Here is an 18,764-nt window from a genome sequence, read left to right as displayed (position 1 = left end):
TGCTAGACGTTAACTCCTATTCTTTATATTGCTGCGTAAAATAATAAGTTATATATCCTTAAGCAGTTTTAGTGAAGCGCGGCCTGGCATATTTAGACTTAATTTCTCATAATGTGAATGTGCCGCCGTAAATAATTTGCGATAAAGTGACGTCACCATGCTAGCTCAACAAAACAAAGTTAATTTAATTAACCTTTCACCAAGTGTGTGGTACTGGCTAGCCACTGACTACCTAATGGATTGCATTCATTTCTTAACGCAAGCCAAAGCTAAGACAAGTTACTTTTATTAATGGGCCGCTACGAACTCCACTGCCATCATGAATTTATGAGGCCGCTGTAGTCTCGCGAAGTTTGTGATATCGCATCAGAGTAGTAGTAGTGGTGGGTGGGGATGCAGTGCAATCTATACAAAACAGATCATGTACAATCTCAAAAATGAAACGACAACAAGTTGTTCTATTTGTAAAAAGGCTGTACGAGTACACACAGTGGTAACACAGCAAACTTCATGGAAAATCATGGAAAAGAAAATGCCAAGCTACAGAAATTTCCCCATCTCCTGGCAGAGGTCATTGGCAGAGGCCTTTCAGTTTGCCAAAGAACACTGAGGTAGTTAATATTGATGAAATATAGTTTTGCATGTTTTATATTTGTTGTAGAGTGACAGTTTTGTACACTTTTTGTTATTTAAGAAAATAAGAGAAAGAAGTGCAATGAAGGGAGAGATTTAGTTTTATAATTGTATTGTTGTTTCTGAGAACTCGGCCCGAAAAGGATTTGTTTTCATTTGTCCTCAAGTGATAATTTTGTGTTGTTTCTGAACAAAAACTTTTATTATGACTGTAAGTTATTTTCTAATAATATTTTCCTAAGAATTCTACTGATCAGTAAACCAAAGGGCAAATCACAAAAACACATCACAGTCCATCTTGGCCAGGTTTCAAATTAAAGGATGCCACAGTGATGTGCATCAGTTAGGATCTTGTAAGGAATCTCCGGTTGCTCTTCTTTCTTTTCTTTTTTTTTTTAGGTATGATGATGCTAATGGTGTGTTTTGCTCTCTCTGAAAAATGTAAACAAACCTCATTGTTGGTGTTAACCGGGTTCCACTGCTATTGGATCATACCTTTTTTTTTAAACTGTGACATTAACAAAGAGTGTGCTCTGGCATTATGGGTGACGTTCATATGTTTGTGCAACGCTTCAGCATAGACTCAGTAACAATGCAACTGACCAGATTGCTGTAGTGGGCATGAACATGGTATATTTTTTACAAAAAAAAAAGCTCCTCAAACTGTTAAATGAAATAAACTATTTGGACGTGCCTTGTCTTTTCCAAACAGTTTTTAACGATGACTTCTTTGTTCAGCCGGATGTGTATTCATCTGATGTTGGCATATTTAAACAGACTGTAAGGATGTAAAAAAGAGACGGGAATGAAACAGGGATGGACTGAATTTGCATACTTTTAAAGACAGAATATTTAATGCAGAAATATGTCAGGATTGTTGCCCCTGTTTAATTTAATTTGAAGAGACAATCCCACACCATGCTGAATATTGATTTACTTCAGAGGAATGAGTCCACCCTTCTCAACGACTACATCCTCCTCGATGAGTAAATCAAGATGAATCATTTGTGTTTGTCCTCTCCACATAATTATATTGCCATCTTATGAAACTACAGTAACGTGTCCTGGACGCTTAGGGCTTGCAAATTTACCATTTGTACAGATGGTGTTCTGCTGACAACCAGCCGGCCGTGCTGAGGTATGCTTTTAATATGTAGGTGTTTCTTTGTAGATGTGGGGGACTGCTTTTCTGCTGCAGTCATTTCAGCGTGAGGTGAGCCCATGTGTGAAGACTGCCGCCCACTGGTTTCTGTTGGTAAGATCGCCATTGTATTTTGTCCTTAAAGCTGAATCGTGAGTGAAGCACAAACGATGACGACTAGGTCCCCTCATCTCTGAATGGAAAGTATGAATGATTTCACTTCAGAACCACGAGGCAACTTCAGTGGACACTGAAAGTTTGGAACGTGTTATTGTGGCACAATCTTCAGCGCTAAGTTTACTTGCAAGTTCCCCTCCTCAGCTTTAGTCAGGTGTCCACTGATTAAATTGCTTATGTTATGTTTCTGTTTCACATTATTTCATTTTCATTTTCATTATTTCATGCACTCCCCCGCTCGGTTTGCACTGTACCACGCTCAAATTACAGTTTGCAGAAAGAGAAAATGAGAAAGTCAGAAAGGGGAACTGGGTGTATATACCTTTAAATGTTCATAGTTTTCTGGCTCTTTTTAGTCCAGCAGGCACTTATTTTTTAGTGTTACTAGATGAATTTAGTTAATTTTCATGACCATTTAATGGGAAATAACCTGTTAATTCTAAGTCGTGCTAGGCATAGCTATAAAACTATAGTTGCACCTCTTAACATGTTTTATTTCATAAGTATTAGTGTTAAAGAAATCTTTCTGGAGGAGAGGAGACATTAATGAACGTCCTAGCACTGGTAGTCAACTGAGAATGACAGCACTGTTAAAAAAAAAATAATTATTTTTTATTTTTTTGTGTGTCTGCTGCCACACAGTGGCGCCATTAGACCACACCAGATTTAGAGGACAGGCACACTGTGGACACGTTTTGACCGGCGAGGTGCCTCAGCTCTTTGTAGTGGTCTTTCTTTACATTTGTATTGTATTGCATGAACTGAATAGTGAATGTGCGGTAATGGACAAGTGTAAACCCTTATTAGCTTCAGTTATTTTTTTGCTATCTAGAAACAAAGCAAAAGCTGCTTAAATTACCATGTTATAAAAATATAGTGTAAGTGACCGCAACTGACACTGTTTTAAGTCACTCTGACACAAGAGCCACTAGATTATTCCTGGTGATGACTAGAAAACCATGCGAACCATCCCAGAGAAATCTAAAGCAGTTTCACAACTTTTTTGATAAAATGATGTCACAGTTTTTAATTAGGCGACAGACTTGTCTGTTTATTTTGTCCCATCCATGGATGACTGGTGTCAGAGTCAGGTGAAAAAAAAGAGCAGCCCTAGAATTGGTAAGCGCTACTCAAAAACATCTCAGTGAGGCGGCCGCTTGCCAAGACACTGGCTTAAACTTGGGCACTCCAGTTTAAGGACACTCTCTCTGACCATTTGACCATTTGGACCACACCCTACGGATTAGCTGCAGCAAACATGCCTGTGGGTCTGTCTGAGCTCTCTCTTCCAGCTGAGTGTTCGGTGCTGGCACATGTGGCCGCCTTGAGGCCTTGTGCAAGAGAGGAAATGTAAATTCCATGACAAAAACAAACGAATAAACCCTGAACCTCATAAATTGTGTCACTGGTGTGAGGACACATGGAAAATAACATAATTTGGACCTGTCAGGCGCGGACGCCATGCCCATGTCATCATGACACCTGTGGTTCAAATGGCAGCTTGATCCACGCAGACCAAGTTAAAGGACAAATATCAGCTCTACTACCAGCGCTTGGGAGGATGATAAAATGTAGCCTTTAGAGTGATGAAGAGAGAGAGAGAAGGAAAACTTTTGGACTGTGGTTTTAGACACAATAAATTACATCTACTGCCTGAAGCTGGTCTGAACCTACTTGGAAGCGGGTGGGAAACAACATCTGTAGAAGCCTTCGTCGGCGCTCTGTATTTATGGAAAGAGAAACCTCCCGGTGACCTGGGAACACGCTTACCCAATTAGCAGCCTCGCCGACGGATCAAATGGAAGTGAAAACATTCACTGCCGTGACGGAGACGCATCACAATGCTCCATTCATGCCGCCGAGCTCCATGCTTTGGGGGGTGAGGTGGGCTGGGGCGGAGGGGAGGGGGTTGTACTTTTAGGCATGTAGTGCGGAGGTGGGATAGGTGAGAGGGAGTACTGAATGCGACAAGAAGCCGACTTACCTCACCGGCTTCTTTGACATGCCAGCCGAGGCCTCATTCATGACAGATTCAGGGGTAAACACTCTTCAAAGGCGTCGTTTTCATAAGGTTTCCGACCGCACCGCTCTCCTTGGCATTTTCACGTCCCCTGTCCTCTTCACCTCAGCCACCGCGTCCCCTCAGATGCCACAGTCCAACAACTACGGGTTTTTATCCTGCTGAACCCAAGCTGATGGGGTCACGAGACCTGAGAAACAGCAGCAGAAGTGAGGCTCCTGGGGAACAAAGGCACAATGCCTCATGGTCTGCAAAATGTTCAAGGTCTAACTCGTTTTCTTTCTTAGAAGCTTTTTTTTTTTTTTTTTTCATGTGAATTGATTTATACTTCAGAGTTCTGTAGCTACCATTACAACTCCTACCAGTTCCCATTCGATAGTAGTGATTAAAAAAAAAAAGCTCAAGAAAGAAGAGCCCGCACCTGGCAGGTTATTTGTTTTGCAAATGTCATCATGATTTGAAATTCACTCTTGATGGGAGCCGAGACAACCCAGGTGTGATTGTCAAGGGCAGAGTGACTGACTAAATATAGCCTCTATGTAATTGCCTAAATATTACTAACCTGTGATGGATAGATTGTGTAAACCTTGCACCGCAGTGTAGGCACAGTATAAAAGCTCTTTTATTTCTAAAATAATTTGTTTGTTTATATGGGTGGAGCCAGAGTTCAGTAAATGGCAACTTCGGTTCTTGTTTTTGGACCCGATGAAAATAAAAAATGTCACCAAACAAAGACCAGCGCTATAATAAAAAAAAAGTAGTTAAAAATGTAAAATAAAAAACATAACATTTGAATTTTTCATGACGCACAACCAGGACTTTTTTTTTTTTCTGCTCACCTCTCCTCACATGGAAACATCTGATAGGAATAAAACTTTTCACGGTGTCAGGTCAGATAGCCATAAATACAGGCTGTCAGTGCAGTGTGACCCTCACATCGAGAAGAGAGACTGTTCTGAACTGTGGTTTGGAACAGGATATCATATGTTTAAATATTGCGCTTCTTTCTGAAAAGTGGCTACTGTAAAACAACTTCCATCACAGAGTATCGCTTTACCTGTCACTGGCTGTATTTCATCCCTTTTGCTGCCCAGAGGCATAAAAGATATAAAAGAACGCAGCCGTATGGACGGATGGCCGCTGCTCACCTCAGACGCATGCATACTCTAAAATGGAAGGAAGCGCAGACGCATGACATTGTTAAAGCTTGATGAGTTCACTGTCCTGACAACTATGACTACACTTCTTTGTTAGCTTCAGCAGGTGGGCCTGGAAGCTGACGTTTTTGTTCCTATGTGGATATCAAATATGCTGAATGAAGCCATATGCAAAGTCGTGACGTTTATTGGGTTTGTCAGGTCACACAGACGCACAGTGGGAACACTGCCCATATTTTGATAAAGATTGTATGACGCCTTTTCCTTCAGGTCCTGCGTGCGGAGCGTCGCGCACATTGGGTGATCTGGCCGCAGAAGCAGTTTAGATGCCATCAGGCCACGTCCTGTGCCGCGCGGAAGAAACAGCCGTTGACGCCGGCCTTGAAGTTGCCATGACTGATCTCTCAGGTACAGCGTAAGAGGAAGCGGGGCGTTGTGTTCCTTTCCTCACCACATCAATTTGCCAGGGTTTTGTGAATGGGTGCCATTTTGAAACATGCAAATATGGGAAGCCTCTGCCTGTATCAGCTGATGCAGGTCAGTGTTGTTTTTGGCCGGTCCTTAAAGGCCCGAGGGGAGAAAGGCGTACTGAGAGGTAGAAAAGGTCGCATAAACTCTAGCGGGATTACTTTACCAACACTTTCCATGGCTGAGATCCTGTGAATAGATCCATTGTGGGGTGGGTCTCCGCTCGCGGAAAGCAAACCCTGTCAGGATCCAGTTCATTAGCACCTAGTTTACTGTTTGATGTTAGTTATTTATCTGGTGGCTAAAGGGGAACCCCATTCATACACGGAGCATGTAAGTGTGTGCGCGGTTTCATGCGCAGGCATGTTGTATGTACTTGTACAAACGCACAAGACTCATAGGATCTACAGGGGGTTTCCAGAGCAAATGGTTCAAGAGCAAATAAAACTTTCCAGGGTGCAATAAAACGTATGGAGAACGAGCAGGAGGTGCGTCGGTGCAGCTTTAAATGTGGGAAACAACCCTGAGAATATGCTGAAAAAATATATACATAAGGGCTCGATATATTTATGTTCCGACAGTCAATCACCTTGACTTTGTATATAAAATAATAATGATAAAAAATTAGAAAGATTTAACAAAGAACATTTATTACACTGTTAAATTCATCTGCAGACAGCATTCTTAATAAATAAACAAGGCTACATACACTGCACCACTTCATCTGTTCAACATGAATAAATGAAAAGCGTTGTTCGTAAACTGTGCTTGAAGCGCTGTTTACTTGTGGAATATCACTGCAGTAGCAGCAGTCCGTCCTCTTCAGTTATTCTACTGTATTTCTAACCATCATGTGAGAGTCCCTGTGTGTGTTTTCGTTTCTCTTTTTCTTTTGTGATCTGTTTGTTCTCTGGAAGGCGTCCCTATGCCTCTGGTCAGACAAAAGTGCCGCGTTGAGCAAAACCTCCACTCCACTTTTATGGTCTGTGTGGGCCGTCCTATTTGTACATGCTTAGAGCAAATTAGACCAGCAGCTGCGCACGGCCGGCCTATTCCATGTTGGCTTTTCATGATAAAAATATGCTACGGTAAACCTCGCAGCTTGGATCCAGAAATATGCGGCCCTCTTCTTCTGGCGCTGACACCTCTCCATATTTACAATCAGCACTTCCCTCTTCTAGCCTAAAAAGAGACAGAGAAGCAGCAGCAGCATGGAGGGCAGGGATACATCGAGGGGAGTGGAAAGTGAGGTGTAGGGGGGTAAAAGGAAAGAGAGGGACCACCTATGCAGATGTTTTCCACATGCTGAAGGAAAACAAGCTGCAGCAAGATAAGTATGAGGAGACGGAAGAGAGAAGGCTGCACCTGTTGTGGGGTGATGATCTGGCCACGAGTCATGCTGTTTGAGTAATTAACCAGCTACGAGCCAGAGAGGGATTTTTTGTGCACATTTCCGAATGATGTGTTCCGACCTTAGTAGTTTGGAAAAAAATAGTCTGTAAATGCACAATTAACTTCCAGCACTTTTTTTTAAATGTGATCATGTTTACCAGATGCAAGGCTACCAGGTGTTTCGTTTTAATTTTAAGCAAGTCCTCAAATGCAAAAGCACAAGTTAACGTATTTAAGGAGAAATTTCTGAATCAGTATAAAGGCTTGGTGATGAATGCAATTATCTAGGTTGTGTTGCTTTGCTTTCTGTGTTCGTCTTCAACTGCATATCCTTGACTTTTCTTAAAGGAAGGTGTTAATCTCTCTGTTCATTGTCCCAACCTGCATGAGGGCTTATATAAGATGCTTCCCTCCAGTACCTTTTAGACACTATTATTTTTGTTATTACTATAAAATTAGTATCGGACTCTCCCATAGTTTTAGTATTTAAGTCACTTTTAAACCATTGCAGTCAAAATTCGAGCTAGCAGCTCTGCCCAAATGTCCTTACTTGTGCTCATGATCGCGTGAGTCCGGTGTGACCACATCACTAACACAGCCAAACATCAGTGCAACAACACAAGATACAGGACGCCAATTATTATTACTTACAAGTCCAACAGTAAGCAGCATGGCTGACTGACAGACTTTTCTTTTGTGAAGTTCTTTTGTGAATGTGACTAAAAGCCAGTTTGACATTTTATCTTTTTTATAGCTTTCATAGCTTCCTCCACAAATGTCCTCTTAGATCTTGATGCCCTTACTGAGAACAGTTCGTGCTATGCACATCTTGATTGTAGCCAATCGACTCATATCACATAGCGTACCACTAAAATGATTCTAAATTTTTATTTTGAAGTAGAATAGTTGCATTATGTTGATTTAAGTCACGCATATTTTTAGTTCAGCCTGTACTCATACTCTTATCTTGAGTTATCCTTTGTAAATTGCTGCCTTGATTAAATTCTTACAGTGTAGACCCACGTACTTGTTAACGTCGGAAAGCTCTGTGCAACGGCTTTTTCAAAAAGCTTTTATCCCTACATCTTGAGCTAAATTCAAATCCATCATGACATCATCTGGGTATACCAAAATGTGAAATGAAGAGCTTTTTTTTTTAAAAATAAAATATATATTTTAAACAAATATCACACACCTGTCTCATTTCCATTGATCACTCAAGTCTCCCTTTATGTCTTGGGACAGTTGGGAAAAGTGGTAGGTAAATATAATTTCTGACAGTGTGACAGGAATAAGGAATAGTCCCCTCTCGGAATTGAGTTCTTAGGCTAATCATCCATGATTATAGCCTCACAAGCCAAAATACACTCCATGTGAAAGAGGTTGTTTTCATCTGCATGCTGCAGCAGAACGACTGGCTGACAGTGTTACCTATTCTCCTGAGGGCTCTCTCTCTCCTTCTGCCTCTATTTGACTGGCCGGCAACAGGTCTTGTAGCCCCCAGGGACTGTCCTGGGAGACCTGGACAACATTGGCAGCGGGCAGCTTAGCGGTGTCATTTCGCCGCGGTACGCTGGACAAAAGCATCTCTTGTTGTCGCAAGCTGTTTGTGGTGCTGCTTTCCCAGTCCTGCGGAAAGGAAAGGACAGCCAGTGACCAATGCCAAACAAACCTGCTCCAGCTCACCTGTGCAGTGAATGTGGAACCGAGTGACCCAGATCTGGATGGAAACCATTGCAAATATTTCCCAGCAAGGTCTGTGGAAGAAACATTTAACAGGGCCTCTCAGCAGGGAATTTAACTAACTGTAAATGACTTTGACTCCCTTTAGTTTGTGTCATCTGTTCCTAAGATGTAGTAAACAGTCACTTTGCCATCCAACCATCCAGCACGTAGCTCAGTGCATTCCACCGTGGGTAATCCAGGGTGGGTAATAAAACTGCAATGCTTAGGGTGACTTTGTGTTCAACTTGTCACGTTCAAGACAATGACAATGGCTGGGTGACAAGAGGCTGAATTGTTGCTGTTGATGAGAGTTGAATATGTTTATTGCCTCGTCCGCGCAGCACTGAGCAAACCTCTTTTGCCCATACTACAGCTCAGTTTAGAAGCGTAAGCCATGCTGCAAATATTTGGCTTGGCCACAGAAATCGAATTATATTGGCACAGAAAGGCTAGAAATAAAAAAAATGGCAACCTTGGGAACAATTATGCAAAGTGAAACGCGGTTAAACCAAGTGCTACTGGTTTTCCATTCCATCCAAAAGGGGAGAAAAAAGGGGAAAGTTGCTTTCGCAGAGTGTATCCACCTTAATAAATGTATTGAAGCCTTTATTCTTGCCGTGGCAGTTGTAGCTATAGCTCATTTCTGTAGCTTTGTGTAGCTTCTCTTTCACACGGCCTTAAATGAGAACACATCTTAGAGGGAGTTCATTCATGTGAACCCAAAGCTGTGGTGACTTGATGGTCTATTTCAACCACAGATGAAAACCCCATAACAGATAGCATTTAATAAATGTTCCTTTTGTTTCCTCAAAGCATATTATGCTTCTGACTACATAATCAACGTCATTTGGGATAAACACCAATCAAGTCTGCTTCAGCAATGAAAAATTAAAACAGGATGATTTATGCATGTGTTAAAGCATTTATTTATTTTATTCTCTCAAAGTTCCTGAGAGCAATAAACAGAGGCCAGCAGTATGATGTGATAGCTCATAACTCCAATCACCCTGCAATATATTAACTTAACAGATAATTGAGTCACTTATTGTTGCTGTACATTATTGTAGTGTTGGGTGTGGCAACTCTGACTGTAATGTTCTACGCTAATAATATATGCAAAACAAAATATATATGCAAACAGCTCTCTCTACCACCTCCAGAGAGGATTCACAGACTCCTTTTCAGACGGGTTGGCAAAATAAATTACCAGTCAAAAGTTTGGAAACACCTTCTCATTTAATGTTTTTTTTTTCTCTATTAGTTATTATCAAAACCATGAATGAACACATATGGAATTATGTCACAAAAAAGTGCGAAAGTGTGAAATAACTGTTTTAGATTTTAGATTCTTCAAAATAGTCACCCTCTGATTTAATTGCAGCTTTGCACACTCTTGGCATTCTCTCGGTGAGCTTCATGAGGCAGCCACCTGAAATGGCTTTCCAACAGCCTTGAAGGAGTTCCCAGAGATGCTGAACACTTGTTGGCCCGTTTGCCTTCACTCTGCGGTCCACCTTATCCCAAACGATCTCGATTGGGTTTAGGTCAGGTGACTGTGGAAGCCAAGTCATCTGGCGCAGCACTCCATCACTCTCCTTCTTGGTCAAATAGCCCTTACACAGCCAGTAGGTGTGTTTGGTGTTATATTGTATATGTCTCTAGTGTTTATCTACAATGTAGAAAAGAGTAAAAATAATGGGAATGGGAAGACGTGTCCAAACTTTTGACTGGTGGTGTATGTATATATATCAAACTGTTACTGATAATGTGTACTTCTAATGTGATGTACATTTACGTCACCTAAATTCTGATAATGGCGCACTCTCATTGAAGCCCCACCTGCACAACACAGGAAACTGCTTCGCTGTCACTGACACAAGCCCTAATGCAGCCAGCCAGCTACCTAGCTAACCATCATGCAGACCTTTAAGCCAGCTTTGTTTGCTCACAGCTGAGGCTCAAAAGAAAGGCAGGGCCGGTGCAGAAAAGGGCCAGCTTTGACAATTTTCACACAAAGAGAGCACTGTTGGTTAACAGTGAGCGGCCTGTTTCTGGGAGGTTTGCACTGTTCCTGGGGCCCATTTCATGGAACAGTTAGCAAGGCCAAAGGCAACCCCGTGGACTGGAGTGATAGTTACGGCCTCCGGGGCCAAACCTGGGTCTGGCCCTCTTGCTCTCCCCTCTGAGACTTTCACAAAGCTGCCTGGGGGACGTTGGGTGCTGCAGGTGTCTTCTCATAAAGGCCCGCATCACATGGGCTGGTGAACAGACTGAGTTGGCACGTCTGGAGCTTTTTTTCCCCCTCACCACAGGTGTTAGAAAATCAAGACTATAATGAGCTTCCTTATAGTCAGTGTAAGCCTGGTTGAATTATTGGTCGTAGTTATGAGTTCTGTATTTTCACAGTGTCATTATGTGTGATACACTGTCTGTGAATAAGCAGTTAGTTCTTTATCAGTCAGTTTAATGGTGTTCATGGTCATCAGTGATGTGTGTGTGGATTTAACAAGAATGTGGTTGGTTCCGGTGGTCTTGAGTGTCAAGGAGAGTGTGGTTGACTTATTCAGGTTAAAGCAAAACAGCCCGAGCAATTATTAATGGACAGATTAACATTAAAACATAACACAAGCCTCAGTTTGAGCAACTGGCACTATTCATCACTCTGAGCTGGGCTCTAGCCAGATCGTTAATTTCTTTCTACCTCCCAACCACGGTATTAATGTTTGAGAGGATGCTTCCTCCAGCTGCAACTGGATTTTCAAGTGCTGTCAGAAAGAGCACTCGCTAACCCTGACCCGTGATTTGATTTAGCTGTAATGGGATGGGGAGCCCGTATATATACAGCTCTCGTGGAGAGCAGGAGAAAGAGGAAGAAAACATGCGAGTAAAGACGAGAGAAAAAGAGATTAATATCCAGGCTTCTCTCCTCCTGACCACAGAGTGGGCATAAAGAGCCCGGCGCCTCATTGATGTCAACCCTAGCTGTGCCTGTCCTGTAGTTTTCAGTTTGGTTTGGACAGAACAGGCGGCCTGGCCTACAGGAGTTGGGAGGACAGGGCGCAGGCTTTCCCACATCACTCAAGGGCCTCTGATAGGCGGTCGCACGGGCCGATAATGACAGGGGGAGAGATTTAGTATTAAAGTCTCCTCTGCTGCCTCCTTTGCTCCTGTCTGACGTCAGACTGTTAAATACGGGGATGAGAGCATGGCATGGCCTATGGTGAAGGGAGTTAGACCTGTCTTAAGTATAGAGCTTTGTGTGAGAGAAGCCTGGCTGTGTTCCATTGGACTGTTCTGAGCTGCACAGAACAAGGGGGAATTTAGGATCACAGTCAATCATTAAAGGGATTAGCATTTTCCATAAATATGAATTCAGTCAAGGTAAATGGTGATAAGTTTGAAAGGCGGAGGGACTTCCTCCTAAAATAATGACTCATTTAAAGTGGTTTCGAATTCACTGGGTGAACTCTGGGTTAGAAATACAATCATAGGCCAAGGCTACCAGTAACAAATTTCTCTGTACTCTTTAGTTGTTCGGAAGTCCTGGCTTGCCGTCTTTTGAGTCGTTTAACCACCATCCCACATACAATACTGAGGGATTTTCCCTGGTTATTTGAAGAACATTTGTAATATTTGAGTTTATGACTAATGAACTTGGAAAGCATGGGAAAGGAAAACTCGATGGCTGAAAATGTCATATACTCACAAGTAAAAGACCTCATTGTCTTTGCCAGTTTGCAACTCAACCGTACAACCAATACCCACAGCAGCTCGGCAACATAAAAGCAGCCGAATGCTGCACCTGCACCCGCAGATCATCACACCATTGTGGCATTTAAAGAAAAGGCCTCAGTCCAACACGCCCCCTGACCTTCTCCAGCTAACATAAACTAATTACGGTGGCTCTGAAAGGACTGGCCTACCATTGGATTAATCAGCCTCCACAGATCTGGACCATGCAACTCTGCTCTGTCCTGTTCTCCCCTCTAAAACCTCATTATCTCACGTTTTCAAAGCAGCGCCGTGGCAAATGGAAGCGGCTGTAGGGATGGAGAAATGGAGGAGGTGGTGGTGCAGGAAGGGGCTTCCCCTGTTCCTCTCTCCTCACATTGGGCTCAGAAAGGAAATGTCAAGCGTGAAGCTCCAAGAGTGGTCAGTACTGCTCAGTCCAGTAGGCAGCACAGAGGGGGCCTTTGTCCACCATCACTTAGCGCCAATTACAGCCCGTCAAAATAGTTTTTCTACTGTGGGACGACGTGTTAATGGGCCCGGTGTTGGGTGTGAGGAGCGACCTTGTCCACACACACCAACCAGGGGTCAGGGGTTAATAGGGCCCCTCTGATGTGGCGGATGAGATTTTGGCAACCCTTAGCTTGTGAGGGAATGCCGGGACAAAGCCTGTAGAATGTGATACAATTAGGCGGACAGCTAGCCGTCCAGAATGGAGTTGCTCAGGAGAAGTGGGGTGGCTGCAAATGCTAGGAGCAGATGGGCAGACGGACGCTCGCCAAACAGGTGCCTTGGAAGGTCAAAACCCCTCCCAATTGCAAAAAGAGGACCCAGGTGAGGACGCAAACACAAGCCAAACTCAGGGCTATTCTTGAATTGAGCAGCAATTAAAAATCCTGTTGAACAAATGACCGCTCTTCTGGACACACAAAAAAGGTCTCTTTGTACTTGTGAAAAGGTCAGAGACCATCCAGTCTTCTGCAGCAGTTCCCATCACAAATCCTGAGCCCATGTAGCTGGAGCTTGGCTCAGACGGAGGATTGGGCCAGCAAGCCTGTAGGTCGCCCTCAGCCAAACTTGGAAACTGTTTGCTTTCCAATATGAGAAAGTGAACTTGGCACAATTTACGTCTGACCTATACTGTGTTTCCTGAGTTTAAGTAATCAGCGATTATCTGATGAAAGATGAAAAAAGTCCTGGCAAAATTAAACGTTCATAACATTGAATTGTGCTACGTGTTTGGTCTGGGCATGTGAGCACAAAGCCAGACCTCCGTTTACACCGTAAGTGTGGGAACCGCACAAATGCTGAACTACCCATGGGCCCTTAGAGGGCTCACAACACTCTGCCAGGGAGAGCTGGAGATTTTTGAAAAAATAACCTACACCACACTGAGCAAATTCAACCACATGCAAGCCTGTGGGAACTAGCGGATGACATCTAGCCACATATAAATACTCTCAAAATACTTTTTAGACTCATTGGTGTACAGTTTGTTAACCTTACCCAATCCCCTTGGAAATGGCAGTGATGATCTGGCCCCCAGCTTCATCTAGTTAATGTTGAAATAAAAGAGGTGATTGAACTCAGCCTCCAAATTGGATTTGTTTAATCTGCATCAAGTTTGAACATCCTGTGTAAACACAAGCGTGTGCAGATGCCGGAAACGCCATGGCTGGAAACGTAAATGCCCGTGGTTGTCTTTGGCAGAGAATCAGAGGAGCAGAAGGGGGAATGAGGCCTGAACAGAGGCTGGAGAACGTTCATTGTTACTGGAAGGTCAAAGGCTGCTTCTTCACTTGACAAATGAGTACACTGAAATTGTATGGACTCATTAGGAGTGACATGGTGGCAAGGACTGAAAGATTTTGTAAATAATTTTATAACTGGCAGAAAAGTGACACCCTACAAAGTAGAGATTTTCTACATTATTGCTGTTATCACAAACACTGTGTCCAGAGGGCTTGAAAGTGTAAGTCCTATTAAACTCGCAGCCTCTGGGAACAGAATATGTAACCTCTCCTTGTAACCTTTACACCAAATTATACTTGGCTAAATGATGTGGAAGCAAAATTGAATAAACACAAACATCATTAAGAGTTCATGTGTTCCAGTTAAACAACCCTTTGGTTAGACTCTCATTTCCTTAATGGCTTTGCAGCTGTATTTTACCCTTGTGTTAAGTCACAAATCATTGGCAACCAACGTGGTTTCTTTTGCCTTGTTTTCCTCAGAGATAAGTGAGAATATGACTTAGCCCTGATAGGATTTATTTGCCTTACAGCGAGGGCTGCACCCCTTCGAGCCCAACTCATTAGGGAGTGTGTTTTGGGGAAGGGGGGAGAAGTGAAGGTTACTAGAGGTTAATTCCAATCGCAGTGCTTCCTTGAAGCAGCATGACAGCATGTCTCCTCTGCTCATGGATTGGATGAGTTCTTGGCTATGGGCTGGCTTTGTGACAGTGTGTTCAAGATTAAGTCCTTTGCTCACACAGTTTTTTGCCCGATTCTCTTGTATGTATTGTGTTTATCATTTATGTAATTGTGTATCAGTGTACACATATTTGTCTATTAAATTTATGTAGGACAGTAATGGCTGCAACTGCATTGTGGTATTTAGTCTGCCACAACAAAAGCGATTTCTGTGAACCAAATTCTAAACCTAATTTGGATGTTTTGACAGTTTTATGTGATTTATCACCTCTCCTTCCTGCAACGGGTTGATATGTGATTGTGCTGCCCTTGTTCTAGACGTTGTCTTTTATTGTTTTCATCAGCACAAGCTGCTGCTTTATGACTTATCAAAGAGTATACCTTGATCTTCAGAAAAGCAAATAGTCAAAGGGAGAGAATGAAAGAAAGAGATGAAGGAGACAAAAGAGTGACCACAGAGTGGTGAAGACATAACAGCAAAGAAATAAAGAAAGTATTTGAAAAAGAGAGAAAGAATGTGTGATGGAATGAAAAATAAGAATGAAAGGAAGAAAAAAAGAAAACAAAGACAGGCGAGAAAGAGTGAGATGTGGGCCATTCATAAGCAGACTTCTCCAAGGGATCTCGGGCCAGCACACCTGCTACTATTCACTTCAGAGGAAATAGACACTCTGTGGAAGAGAGGCTCTTGGCCTCAGGACAAAACCGCTGCAGCGCCAAATTAGAAACAGGAAGGACTGTGGGTAAGGCTCAGATTAAAAACGCACTCCCCACATGGACTCAATATACTGCAGCCCTGATCCCGCTCTGGAAACCCAAAACCCAACAGCACTATTTTATGTCCCAGTCAACAGAACGCCCGCTGTTTGCACAGTGACAGTACGAAGATTTAGTCCAATGTAAACCCCCGAATGTTGGTAAACTGCGGCCCTCTAAATGCTGCCCATTCTAATGAGGAAAATAAGCTTCTAAGTATATTTACTGTGTCCCTCGTAGTAGTGCAGCACAACTGCATTTTCACAGAGACCACTTTTTCATATTCGGGTGACGATATACTTTATGCGAGGGCTGTGTGGACGTTAAAGAAAAACAGAGAGGAACCGACTTCCTTTTCTCTCGCCTTTTCTGGTATGTACCATCCGATAGAGACAATGTGATGCTCATGCACACTCGAAAAAGGGAGGGCTCGGTGCTCAGTTTCCTACGACCATTAGAATAGCTAATGTTGTCACCAGGAATCTAGCAAGAACTAATGATCCATAACACACGCTATAAAGAAGCGAGACTAGCAAGAGGTCTGGGAAAGTACCACAGAAGGAAATGAATATTGATATATGCCTGCTGCCTTCCTCTTGCGACCCTTGACCTCGAACGGGTTTCTCCTCTGCTTACGGGAGCTGTAAGGCATTTCCTGCTCATTCACTCATTCATGTACATACGCATTCAATCTAAGGGAGAAAAGGGCAAAAAAAAAAAAAAAAAAAAAGAGGTTGGTTTAGTAAAAAAAAAAAAAAAAAATGGAAAAAAGCGGAAAAACGTATTCACTCATTCTCATACAATATTTCCATTTACTCATAGGCCTGTCCAAATAGTGTGTTCCCCTCAATCTATCATTTTCATTGTGGTCACCGACGGTAGAAAGGCCTACTGTAATTATTCCTACAGATATTGAGGACATCTAGAGGTTGTTTCCCGTCACTGGAAAACCAAACTACTCCCGCCTCATAAAGGTTGAATTTTCATTATGTGAACCTCGGCAAGGATTCACAACAAGCTACTGAATGCGCAAGGAGGCAACAAAAGCACATAGTTGTATCATAGAGTAAAAAGGACATTTCTTTTCATAATAATCCAGCTTTGGGACGGAGTCCATGTTCCATCCACCGCTGTCCTCTTCCTCTCATGTCTGTTTGATGTGCCTTTCTCTGAGAGGCCTTACAGAGGAGGTCATCACTGAAGCTATGAAGGGCCACATTCACCACAGGTCCTCTGACTGAAGTCCGAGCCAGGCGCGCTGATGGATGTACACACATAAACACACACACACACACGCACGCATGCATGCATGCATACGCGCGTTACGCCAGATGGGGAGCAGCGCTACTCCAAGAGGAAAACCTGCCATGACATCACCCAGGGGAGTGCAGGTGCAGGGCCGGGACAGGAAGTGAGTCACAGGAAGCTTGGTGAGGCAGACTTTGCCATGCCAGTGACAGGCTGTGGGAGAGCGGGGTGAAGGACTGGGTTGAGTTCCACCTCGTCGCTGGACTAGCTGGGGCCCCTAGGTTGTGGGCCGACTCATAAACAGGAATCTCTCACATCCCTCTATAATCAGTCTGATGAATATGAAACTGTTTCCCCTCATGAGCAACTCAGTTTACAACGACAATTGTCAACTCCCTTATACGAATGGCATGATTTATATACGGTATAATTTCGCGTTGAGAATATTGTGTTTTATATGCTCGATACAAGCGTTCTTAAATATTTTCTAACCTGCCTTGCTCCACTCGAGGAGATGTGTGACAGATGTATGGACAGATGGATGATGGAGGAGATGGTGCGTGCGTCCTTGACAATGGCCGTCCAGTGGTTTATACAAAGCGTATTACTCTAATGAGAAAAGTGTGGGGAATGGGTTTGTCCCATACCACCCAGGGAAGGAGGGCCTATTTCCCCCCGGTGCACTGCATCTGGAAGCAGCCTCCTGGTAATCTGCTCTAAGTACAAAAGGTTCAGCACCAGCTTGTTCTCATAGACCACCGAGTGAGGCCCTGAACTCCATAACAGGTCCCCTTTCATAGCTGGGGATAAACTGATGCGTGGTGGACCGGGCTCTGGGGCTCGGGCGACTCAAGGTGCATTGAAACTCTGAAACATTTAACAATATACAGTACTATAGTACTAGTAGCTAAACTGTGGAGTACATGTTATAAGTTTGTTGGACACAATTTCGTGATTGAAAACTATGCCATCAATCTCGTTTAAATCTTGACATTTAAATATCGGAATATAGGTACTGATATATGTTTTGTGTGTGTGCAAGAGAAAGAGCATGGGTGCCTCCTGTTTTACATCATAGCTGTTTGGCATTAATCACCGTGTATTATGATATTGCCTCTACTGTCCTGTCATCAGATAAGGCCGTTAACTTCAGATCTTCCTTTTCGTTGCCAGCTCCAAATGTGAACGTCACTGTTTTGAAGTGTGCGTGCGTGGTAATTTACTGTGCATAAGACTGACATTTATTTAACAGGCATGCAGGGGGATGTCATGTAGCTCCCTTTGATTGATCTCTTCACTTCCTGTTACAAAGATGGAGGCTGCTCCCGTAACCACACGGCCCCTTTCAAGCTTGGCGTGTAGGAGACGCCCTTCGGCTAGGTTCCAGGATCTGTCGGGTTTACCCTTCACCCCAAACCTAACTGTAACCATCAGAGGAGTAAACACGACACTGACCTTAGATCAGTGTCTAGAGGCAACTCCATCCTCAAGCCTGTTAGGCCATATGTGGCCCATATGGAATTCCTTCCTGTATCCTCTGTGGAAATGTGTTAGTCCACAAGCTGCAAGGTACACATCTTGAACTCTACTCTTGTTTGATCACAGTTAAAGAATATAATGAACTGTCATCGATGTTTTCTCTCACTCTATTAAATATTTAAAGCAGAGGGTGTTTTGCACACAATGTCCAGATATGAGTTATTCCAAGTCCTTAAATGAGAGAGAGACAAAATTAAGAGGTCATTCGTTCCTCAGCTCCTCTCTATCATCCATTGATAAATGGTTCTTGCCTATTCTATTCTATAGGATTTCATTACCTTGTTCCCCAGAGTATCATAACAGCAGACATGCTCATAACGGTGTCCGATACCGTAACTGCAGCATTA

General features: G+C 43.1%; 1 long non-coding RNA gene across 1 annotated transcript; it reads left to right on the top strand.

The window, feature by feature from the left end:
* The first annotated feature begins 1,802 nt into the window (after positions 1-1,802).
* LOC124999254 lies at positions 1,803-18,361 on the top strand. Its single transcript, XR_007111177.1, has 3 exons — positions 1,803-1,888; positions 5,399-5,536; positions 18,131-18,361. It is a non-coding gene; the product is annotated as an uncharacterized LOC124999254 (long non-coding RNA).
* Positions 18,362-18,764: the final 403 nt, after the last annotated feature.

The sequence above is a fragment of the Mugil cephalus genome, chromosome 21 (genome assembly GCF_022458985.1).
Source record: "Mugil cephalus isolate CIBA_MC_2020 chromosome 21, CIBA_Mcephalus_1.1, whole genome shotgun sequence".
Lineage (NCBI taxonomy): Eukaryota > Metazoa > Chordata > Actinopteri > Mugiliformes > Mugilidae > Mugil > Mugil cephalus.
The sequence above is the reverse complement of the archived record's forward strand: the minus strand, read 5'-3'. Positions and strand labels throughout refer to the sequence as shown.